This window comes from Anastrepha obliqua, chromosome 3 (assembly GCF_027943255.1).
Source record: "Anastrepha obliqua isolate idAnaObli1 chromosome 3, idAnaObli1_1.0, whole genome shotgun sequence".
Taxonomy (NCBI): domain Eukaryota; kingdom Metazoa; phylum Arthropoda; class Insecta; order Diptera; family Tephritidae; genus Anastrepha; species Anastrepha obliqua.
In genome coordinates, this window is record NC_072894.1 from 7187219 (window position 1) to 7197816 (window position 10598).

Consider the following 10598-nt stretch of genomic DNA (forward strand, 5'->3'; position numbering starts at 1 on the left):
GTTCATACCTTTCCTCTTCCGGATCTCTTAAGATTCATCAATGAATCGAAGAGATTTGTGGCAGAGTGACCTCAAACTAATTTTTCAGTCATACCACCCACATTTTATCTTTCCTACCTCTATTCCTTCTACTGAATTCTATCCGGGTGTAGTACAATGGTCTGACTGGTCCTGACTGAGTGCTTGAATTTGTCTAATCTAATCTAATGTTGTTAAATTCGACAAATATGACTTAAATGCCCGATCTAATAATTCATATCTTTGCTCATATCGGTTTTGTCGCACCAGTCGAAGCAGTGAGACCAGACGTATGCCGCGTTGATCGCGCTTTGCGGCAGGAGGAACATCCGCTGAGACGAAGTTTCGCTAAGCTGTCTTTATACTACAACAGGCCTGCCAACGTAACTGATCCTTTGGTGACTGATAAAATTATTTGGGGGTAGCGCCGACTATGACACCGAAACGAATAATCGAAAGAAAAAAAAAAACCCAGTTAATCTAAAATTGAGGTTTCCCTTAGCGGCGTTGGCCATGCCAAACAGGAAGTGTTATGAGGATTACACGGGTTCTCATATCGCAACTTCTGTGGGGTTATTTGATCAAGTCATAAGCCAAGGAAAATGCGAATGGAAAATAATCGCTAAAATCGCACACGAGTGGAACTCCAAGCTTCATGAAGGAGAGGACGGCCCAAAAGTACATGGATAGGAACGTTACATGTTCAATGTCAAGAAATGGGTAACTGGCCTTATATTTGGGGAATTGCACAAAATGGTGATAAATGGAATGCGTTAGTCTCCTTCCCATGCTCCTAATTGTACCTTAAAATACATTTTTTTGTATTCCATTTATTGTCAAGTACTCAAAAAAAACCAGGAATGATTTTGCTGAAAACATTTTGGGACAGTTAGAACGACAAAAAAGAATTTGAGGCGCCGCCAAAATTGGCATATAAAAATATTGATTGGAAGAAACATTCGAATTTGGGTATCGGTTAACGTGGAGATAAGATGAAGATCTATTGACGAAATGCGGATATTTTTTGTACATGACCATCATCCCAATACATATCGTCGCTTATTTAGATACTTTGAGGCCGTGCAAATTGGGCTATTAAGTTGTACCACCAAGTTGAAGGAGGAACTCAGAAAAATTTGTGGTAAAAAAATCTAGAGTAACCCGATCACACTTATGCCGCGCGAGATGCGGAATACCAAAGCCACCTATTGGAAAAATGTCTGAGAGTAGTTTCCCACGAGCGAACAAACTGACGTAGAATTTTCAATTGCTTCCCAATTGTCTTAGATCCCATTTTGAAACAAAAATTCATCACCGTCTAACTTCAATGCGTCTATTTGTGTGTGCATTCATATGAAGTCTTTCTTATCGTTGTTGCTCTAAAGAAATGTCTGCAGTGGGTTTTTTGAAATTTTTTCGAAATTTCTTTTTTTTCATTCTCGTTCTTTTTGCCAACAAATAAGCAATCACGTTATTTCATAAGCCACACCTCCTACTACTGTCGAGAATTTCGCATGCGTCTGGGAAATTTAAAACCACAAAGCAGATCGACATTGAAGAAGTTGCGGAAAACCACAGCGAACAAGTGCACTGAGAAGATGCGTTGCGGTCGCAAGCAATCAGCCGCCTATTTCGTGTATGTGCAGCAGTGTGGCCCTACTGCAGCAACTGTTTTTCTGCTGTTTGAATAACGCAAACTTTTCGCTACGCGTTTCGATCATATTTGTTCCCACACACAAAGCGAGTCGATGGTTGAGCAACAGAAATGCACAAAGCAAAACAAAAAAAAAACAAAATGAAAATGAAAAAGATAGCCGTATTATCAAAGTCCAACTAAGCGGCATTCACGGCAGCATAAAAACTGTTGCAAATTCCGTAGCAACGTAGTTGTTTGCTTTGCTGCTACGGCTGCTGCAGTTGGTAAACATTTAATTTTCGAAAACGGAAAGCATTCCGATACTGCTGTATTTGTTTATCTCGGTTTTAGTGGCGTAACGTCCATTCGTATTAAATTCTATGCATCTGCAGCGCGCATCAATGGCAGCGAATCATGCCACTGTACGGCAGCGAATCACGCATCTCACGATCGAACTATTATTGCTGATGTTGTGCTGCCAAAAATATTCCCACCTCAACTTGTAAGATTGCGGTGGCGGCCTTGTAATTACGATTGATATTCTCACGCGCAGTTGCCTCATTCATGAAACGAAAAGAAAAAACATCAGAAATGAGAATTTAAATCCAAGTGAGTGCCTGCCTATCGAACGCCTGTTCCGCAACATAGAGGTTTTATGGGTTCACTACTGCCAGCTCTTTCATGTACATATCGCCTCTTCGTTCAATCACAAAAGCACGAACATATTCCTGTGTTTATTCTATGTAGTAACTGTTGGATTTTTTAAGGTTGGAGTGCAGTAAGAATAACATAAATTTGTCTCTAAGATGAGCAACTGCACCACGTCTCCCTACGCGACGTCGGGGTAATCTCTCTTTAAGAAATGTTTGGCGAACACAATCAATAAGTTTGTTATGGTTAGGTTAGGTTAGGTTGTGGTGGCAGTCGGTCCGTATGACCAACTCACTTAAACCTCACCGGTCCGTTGTGATACCACTGTGCGACACGGGACCCTTGTTTATTTACTTTCGTGAAACCATTTTGACGGCCTTATGAAGCGCAGTATTGGTGTAATGCCCGCGCCAGATAGTTCTGTAAGAGAATTGGAAAAGTGTTTCCCTAGACAACCTGCTCTGATTTTAGCTAAGGCTGGACAATTGTAAAGGAAGTGCTCTACTGTTTCTTCCTCCTCCTCATCTCTGCAGCTTCTACAATATTCATGGGAGAATACTTCTAGTCTCAAGGAATGCCTTCCAAATAGCCAGTGGCCGGTGACACAAGCCACGACCTTCGAGATATCTTCTCTTGAGAGGCTAAGCAATTCCTTTGTTCTTTTCTTGTTTATTTGCGGCCATAGTAGCCTGGCTGTTACGCATGTATCTTCTTCTTTCCATAACCTATTGGTCTCTTGGATAATGTTGTTTTTTTAGTATTAATTTACTCGTGGCCACAGGTATTCCAATGGTATTTTTATCACGGAATAGTTGAAGAGCAGTACGTTTTCTGGCTAGCTCATCAGCTCTACAGTTTCCCTCAATATCTCTGTGTACCGGAACCCAAATAAGGCTGACATTGAATACGACGCTAATATCATTTAGGGCTGCTCGGCATTCCTGTGCAACCTTTGATCTTAGTATAGCCGCATTCATTGATTTACTAGCCGCTGGGCTATCCGAGAATATGTTTATAGTCGTTTTTGTTACGGCATGCAAATTTAGATATGTAGCCACTTCTTTTATAGCTAGAACCTCTGCCTGATAGACGCTGCAGTAGTTTGGTAGTCGAACGGATAGTTCCAATCCTAATTCCTTCGAAAATACTCCATAGCCAACTTTATCGTCTAGCTTGGAGCCATCTGTATAAAAATTTAATTCCCCCCTTCTCCATGACCTTGGTGTTTGCCACTCCCTTCTTGACGGTATACTTGTCTTGAAAAGCTTTTCGAAGGTAAGTCTAGGAGTAGAATATTCTATTTCTTGTTTGTGAATGTTCAGAGTGTGCAAAATACCGCCGTGGCCAAACCGCCGTTCCTTCCATAGCGCCATACTTTTGAGTCTAAGCGCCGAGGCGGCGGCCATTTTTACCTACGAGATTTAGTGCAGGCAAATTGATTAGCACTTCTAGCGCTTTGTTTGGGGTAGCCCTTAAAGCACCAGAGATGCATAAAAGAGCTGCTCTTTGGACCTTACTCATGATTTTAACGTAACTCGCCTTTAGAGTAGATGGCCACCATACAAGTATTCCATATATTAAGATTGGTCTAACTACCGAAGTATATAGCCAATGAGTAACGAGAGGTGTTAACCCCCATTTAATACCGACCGCTCTTTTGCAAGTATATAATGCAACTTTGGCCTTTTTTACTCTTTCTCCAATATTAGGTTTCCATGTGAGTTTCCTATTTAATATGAGTCCTAAGTACTTGACATTCTCTCTTAAAGGAATCTCCACACCCTTGCCTTGAGAAGAGAATTATTTCAGTTTTTGCGGGATTTATAGCGAGTCCCCTACTCTCAGTCCAGCTCCTGGCCATGTTAGAGCGCAGAATGTCCATGAGGGTGTTAGGATTTTGTTTGTTATGGTGCACACATCCTTTATGAGTTGTTTCCAATTCTGTTCTCCCAACGGATGGATGTGTTTTTACGTCGTCTCCATATGCCAGATGGATTTTATGAGACGTTTTTTCATGACAGAAATATACCGGGACTTATTACTGCATGCCTTGGCCTGACGGCTCACTAGTTTTATGCTATTTGAGTTTCATTCTGATAGTCCAGGTGTCATTAAGGTCTTAAGATCATGGACAGTGCAGTATTAGTTGAAAATTGGTTGAGGTACTGCCTGAGCGACACGCCCCAGACTCAATTAGCACAAAAGATGCTATTTTGGTACACCACAACCACTACGGGTGCTATGAGCACAACCTCTGGCGATGCCCTGAATGCTAGTCTTGATTTGATCCCATTGGATTTTAAGACATCATCAAATATGGTTTCTGGCACGAAGACGGAACTTTGGGACACAGAGAAATCTTTAAGATCCTATCTGAGCAGTATCCACTGTTTTTGGCACCTAAAGACGTCCTGATACCCTCAGTTTCATTTGGAAGAAAATTTTATGTCAGAGCAATGGAGTAATCCATTCAGAGTAATGCATTCAGGGAGGTTTACGGATATTTTCTTTACCGTTGGGCCCAAGAATGAAATAGGGTCTGGAGCCGGATGGTACTTAAACGATATTAATAAGTATCACTATGCTATGGGGGAAATGGCAATTGTTTTTCAAAAGAAAATTTTTGACATCCTGAAAGTAGCCTAATAGATAATCGAGAGGAGATGGAGCGGGAAACAGATTGCGGTTTTCAGTGACTGTCAGGCTGTACTGAAGGCCCTGAAGAACGCGAAGCAAACCTCGAAGATTGTTCAAGAATGTAAGAAGAAGCTTAATTCTGTCGCAAGACGGAACAGGCTTGCACTTATATGGGACATTCCGGTGTTCAAGAAAACGAGATTGTCGATGAATCGGCCAACTGTGGATCAGCGACCCCCGCACGGGGGCCACAGTCAATAAACGAAAACAGTTCTGCAGGAATCAAGAATTGGATCAGCGATTATGTATGTAATTTACATAAAGAGCGATGGCCCGGTCTAAAACGCTGCAGAACTGCAAAGTGTTTTGTTACAAGTCTGAAGAGAAAACTGTCAAACTTTCTACTAAACTTGGAAGAAAAGACGTTCGGTTAATGGTCGGTATTACTATATGACGTAACCCATGGGATCAGCATATGACTCCTATTGGAATCATTTAGGATCCGATGGGCCTGTCTGCGAATAGCACTCAGCACTTTCTCTGTAAGTGTCCTGCATTTGCTAGAGCAAGGCTACGAATTTTGGGTTTCGACGTCGTGGGAATGGGTAATATTCGTTCTTTAAAACTGGAGGATATTTACAGATTTGCCAAAGAATCTTGAAAGTTCTCACAGGACTAACCACCTTTGTATCTGTCTCTATTCTTTCCGATCTCTTTTTCTGATACTTTTCTCCTTTCCTCTCTGACTATCTTTCCAGAGCTCTAAATAAAATGGGCTTTTTTAGTATTTCCCCAGCATTCAATGCCGCTAATGGAAGACTGTCTTTCTAAAATCCTCAGGATTACGGCTTTTATATCTATCGTTCCTAGCATGGTCTCCGATAGGCCAATGGCCAGTTATTGTTGACGTAATTCTAATGATGTCTGTTCTTGGCTTTCGTAACAACTCGTCAGTTCTCAACTTGTTGTATTCTGGTAGAGGAAGCCCTCTGTCTTGTCAGCTCATCAGTTTTCTCATTTCTTTCTATGTTCCTATGGTCAGATACCCAGATGAGAGTGATGTCTGTCATGCGTGCTAAGGCGTTTAATTATTCTTTGTATTGACTGGCAATTTTTGAATTGGTTGTTGGTGACTTTATAGTGCTTGACTATCCGTAAAAATGCGGGCTGCTGATAGTTGCTGTGGATGATTCTTGATTATCCTACAAGCTTCCCTTATCCCGAGGACCTCTGCTTGGAAGATGCTATTCCAATTCGCCAGGTGAAAGGCCTTGGAAGTTTCGAGGTCTTTCGAATAGACACCCGCGCTGACGTCGCAATCCTTCTTGGATCCATCGATGTAAAGTGCGGTGGTATCTTCCTTGACTACTAAATTTAGCTCCCATTCCTTTCGCGTGGGAAGCATTACCTTAAATTCTAGTCTGAATTCTAGGGCAGCGGTAATGCAGTCTGAATTAAATAGGAATGAGTATGAGATGGCATAGAAAGTATACGAGGCATAAGAGTTAAGAGGATGGAAAGTTGCGAGAAGCCTAGAGAGACGTCTACTTCGGCTGGCAATATGAAACAGTTGGAACCACGGCCGAGGGCGGACGCATTGTCAGGTATGGCTGAGTTGTAGGAATCTTGGCGCAACACCAATTATAATCTAACGGACCGGCCAATATGACGGAACGTTCTGTAAAGCCTAGCGGCCTTTCTAAATAAGGGAACTCGCAGTGACCGTAATCGTTTAACTGCCAAACCCGGAAATTTACAGAGAAAGTGCTCCCTCTCTGAAAGGTCCCCACAGCTTCTGCAAAGGGAGTTAAATGGTAACCCTAGCTTTTTCGCGTGTGTGCCGATCGTTCAGTGACCGGTAAACACGGCTACGAGTTTGGAAATTGAATGGCGAGGACTACAAAAGACTTTCTGAGTCCTTCGTATATTGTACAGGGGCTAAAGGGTTTTCGAAATAGCACATGAAGAAATAGAGGTCCATTTTTCCTGAGAAATAATTTGTGCAGTTCCCCTTTAACAACTGTCAGCGGGATGCCGTTGACCGGATGGGAGGTCTCTGAGCCCAATTCTGTCCCCTTCCTGGCAAGCTCATCAGCAATTTCATTTCACTCTATGCTCCTATGTTCTGGAACCCAGATCAGAGAAATGTTACCTGGAGACCCAAGATATTTGATCTTCTCCTTACAGGAGTTTACTAATTTCGTTATACACCACGGCGTCGTCAGAGCCTGGTTCGCGCCTTGACTGTCGGAAAAAATGTGAACATCCCCCTCGCTCCCGCGTTCCCTAAGTATTTTGCATGCCTGCAGGATCGCAAAGACTTCTGCTTGAAAAATACTAGCAGTATTCGGCAGTTTAAAGGAGATAGATAAATTGGCTAATTTAGAATAAACCCCTGCTTCGACTCCCGAATCCGTCTTGGAACACACAAATACAGTTAAGTTCGTGAAAAATACTCTATTTATTGTACACCACTTCTAGTTTAATTGCCTATTTAAATAAATTAAACATTTAGTGATGACTTGAATTTGTCGGCGGCTAATGCCACTGAAACACTACGTGGCACACATACAGATATACCGACGTAATGATTACATTGCCAATCATTAGCGGAAAACCAACAAAGAAGAACCGCTTGAACGTGAAATTATATCCATGTTGCTCGGCCACGCCCGCTGTCGCTACATTGGCAGAGCCGCCGATTAGTGTTCCATTGCCACCGAAGCATGTACCCAGTGCAAGCGCCCAGACCATCGGATGCAAGGGCAGGCCCAGCTCCTTATTCTCTGATAGTGAGATGACAATGCGTATCATCATTGTGGTCACTGGTATGTTGTTCAGGAAGGCTGAGGAAATTGCCGACACCCAAAGCACCAACTCCAGTGTGACCAACAAGCGATGCTTTTCACCAACGGCGAATATTATATCCTGCACTATATTACCCAAAACCGAGATGACACCGATCTCGGTGAGCGCTTCCATGAGCACAAATAAAGAGCCAAAGAATATTAAGGTCGACCACTCGATGCGGCCCAATATCGCTTCCATATCACGTATGTCGGCAAGAATTAGCAGACATATAGCGCCAATAAGTGCCGCTTCACCGAGCGACAGCTGATGCAGATGCACTGAGTGCATGAAAAATAAAACAATAACGAATACAAATGCAATGGATGACTTAATGAGCAGCGTTTTGTTGCGTATGCCATAGGAGGAGCGCAGTTCGGCAAGTGTCTCTTCGTAGTTGGCCGTTGGTTGCACCCGCTTACCGATTTTAATTATATGATTTTTGACGCGTTCAGCCTTTTTCATTAGCACTTTTCTTAGTTGAGTGGTGTCCTTGGAGTAGGGCTGAATGGCAGCTGCGGCGCGCTCCCATGCGTGCGCACCCTGCCGCAATTCGCTACGCACATCCGCGTGATAGGGCACGCGCCCCAATTTGCGAAATGTCAAACGTATTTGTATGTAGGTCTGCAGCAAAGCCAATACAACACAAGGCAAGGTGTGGAGCATAAAATTGCCGAAATTGATGTTGTGCGAAGCAATGAAGGAGTTCGTCGTGATTATGATGTTCGGTGGATCACCAACAGGTGTTGAGGCGGCGCCAACATTTGCATAGATGACTAGAAACATTAACACCAAAACAGGATCGGATTGCATCACCTCGCACAGCTTAACGACGATTGGTGTAATGAGCAGCATCATGGTGACACTATCCAAAAAAGCCGATATCGTGGCGGTAAAAAAACAGAGAGTGTTTACCATTGGCCAAATATGACCGCGGGACAATTTATAAGCGTATACTGCAAAAAAATCGAAAATTCCCGATTCGGCGAGAATGCCCACAAGCACCATCATACCGAAGAGTAGCAATAAAGTTTCGGTATCCATCCATTTCATGATCTTGCTCAACTTGGGCCAAGAACGCATAAAACCAAGCACCCCAATGGCTAGTGTGGCCGCAATTAGGGCGACAAAGGTGCGATTCATAAGTTCCCAAATGATCGATATGTACAGGAAGACCAACACTAAAGCACCGAGTATGATGCCAATGGACGCATCCAAAGAACGTTCAAAATAGTATTTTATAGTCAATTCTTCGTTTATGTTTGTGTGCATTAGCAAACGTAGCTTCTCATTTGCCGCTATGTCTTTCTTAGAAAAATTCCTCAAACCAAAATGACCGTACATCTTCACAGGTTTCACATAATCCAATCCCTTCGTGTTGCTCAGCAAAAAGTATTGCATATTCGATACGATTTTAGTGCTGTTCCTATTTTGATTCGTATCCACATGCACCAGCTCCAAATATGCTGACATATGTTTATTTTCTCCCGGATCGATATTCGATGCATCTCCTCCAATAAGAAATGGTCCATACGCTCGCAAGCCTAGCGCTTCTCTTGAGATCAATTGAGTTTTGACAATGATGGATGTCGGCTGATTAGGAAAAATTATTGTTAGATAACCCTCTAGTTTCTCAATGGGCATCATTGGCAACAATAAAGCTATTATTAGCCAAACGGCGCAAAAAAATCCAACTTTTATGTAATGGAAAGCTTTCTGCAGCCTAGTTTCTGGCTCTGGTGGCGTTGGCTCTTCAACTGGTTTTGGCAAATTGAGACGTAGTGTTTTCTTTTGTTTTTGCGGCTCTGACGTGAACTCCTCGTCAGCATCATCAAGATTAAACTCATCAATATCCTCATACTTGACATTTTTCTCCATTCCACCACGAAGACGTTGGTTTTTACGTAAGCGCCGACGTCTATTACTGTTATTCGCTTCTTTAGTCGCCATATTCGCTTGAAAAGTTACAACTGGATTGGATTTTGTTGGTTCAAACATCGTTTCGAATCGCCCGAATACGAAAATAAAATTGAAACGTTGACATAAATTCTGAATTTGTATAATAAATAGTTTTTAGACTTTTTACAGTGTTGTAGGCAAACAAAAAAAAAATCAAAAGAGCAGTTCACAAACGATAAAAATAGCGTTAAATTTAAAATATGGAGTGTTTCAAATATACGAAATCTATATTAAAATGAGTAGCGCATGATTCAATACCATAAATAAAAGGTTGAGTAAAGTTTGATAACTGATTTCGGATGCTACTTAAGGTTAGGTTAAATGGCTGCCTTTGCGAGGGGTCCATTTGGACAAAAATGTAAAATGTGTTCGGTGTGATACCATACAGGGGGAGAAAAGGGGAAAAGGAAAAGGAGGAGGAACCAGACAGGTAGAAAAACGGAAGAAGGGGCTTGGGTTAGAGGATGACAGCCAAGAGTGGCTATTTACGTTTGTATTGGGTAGTCGAAAGAGTCTTTTCGTATTTTGTCAATAGATGACGTTGGAGTTATCTATCTCCAGTGCTACCAATCACATTGTGTCATATCATATGGTGTTAGAAAGGTGACATTTTAAGCTCCATTTAACCAAAAAAAAATTAAATTCGGAGAAGTTGAAAAAAAGTTATAGCTGTTCAGAAATGAATGAAAATAATAAAGAAATTCGCTATATTTTGAAATTTTTGTATAAAAAAGGGAAGAATGCCACGCAAGCCACCAATGAAATGTGTGAAGTTTACGGAGACGATGCTGTATCAGTTCGTGTAGCACAACAATGGTTCGCTCGCTTCCGTTCTGGAAATTTCGATGTG

At 42.1% G+C, this 10598-nt stretch overlaps 1 pseudogene; it reads right to left on the reverse strand.

Annotated features, from left to right (window-relative positions):
• Positions 1–7453: 7453 nt before the first annotated feature.
• Positions 7454–9850, reverse strand: LOC129240540 (P protein-like; annotated as a pseudogene).
• Between the last annotated feature and the right edge of the window lie 748 nt (positions 9851–10598).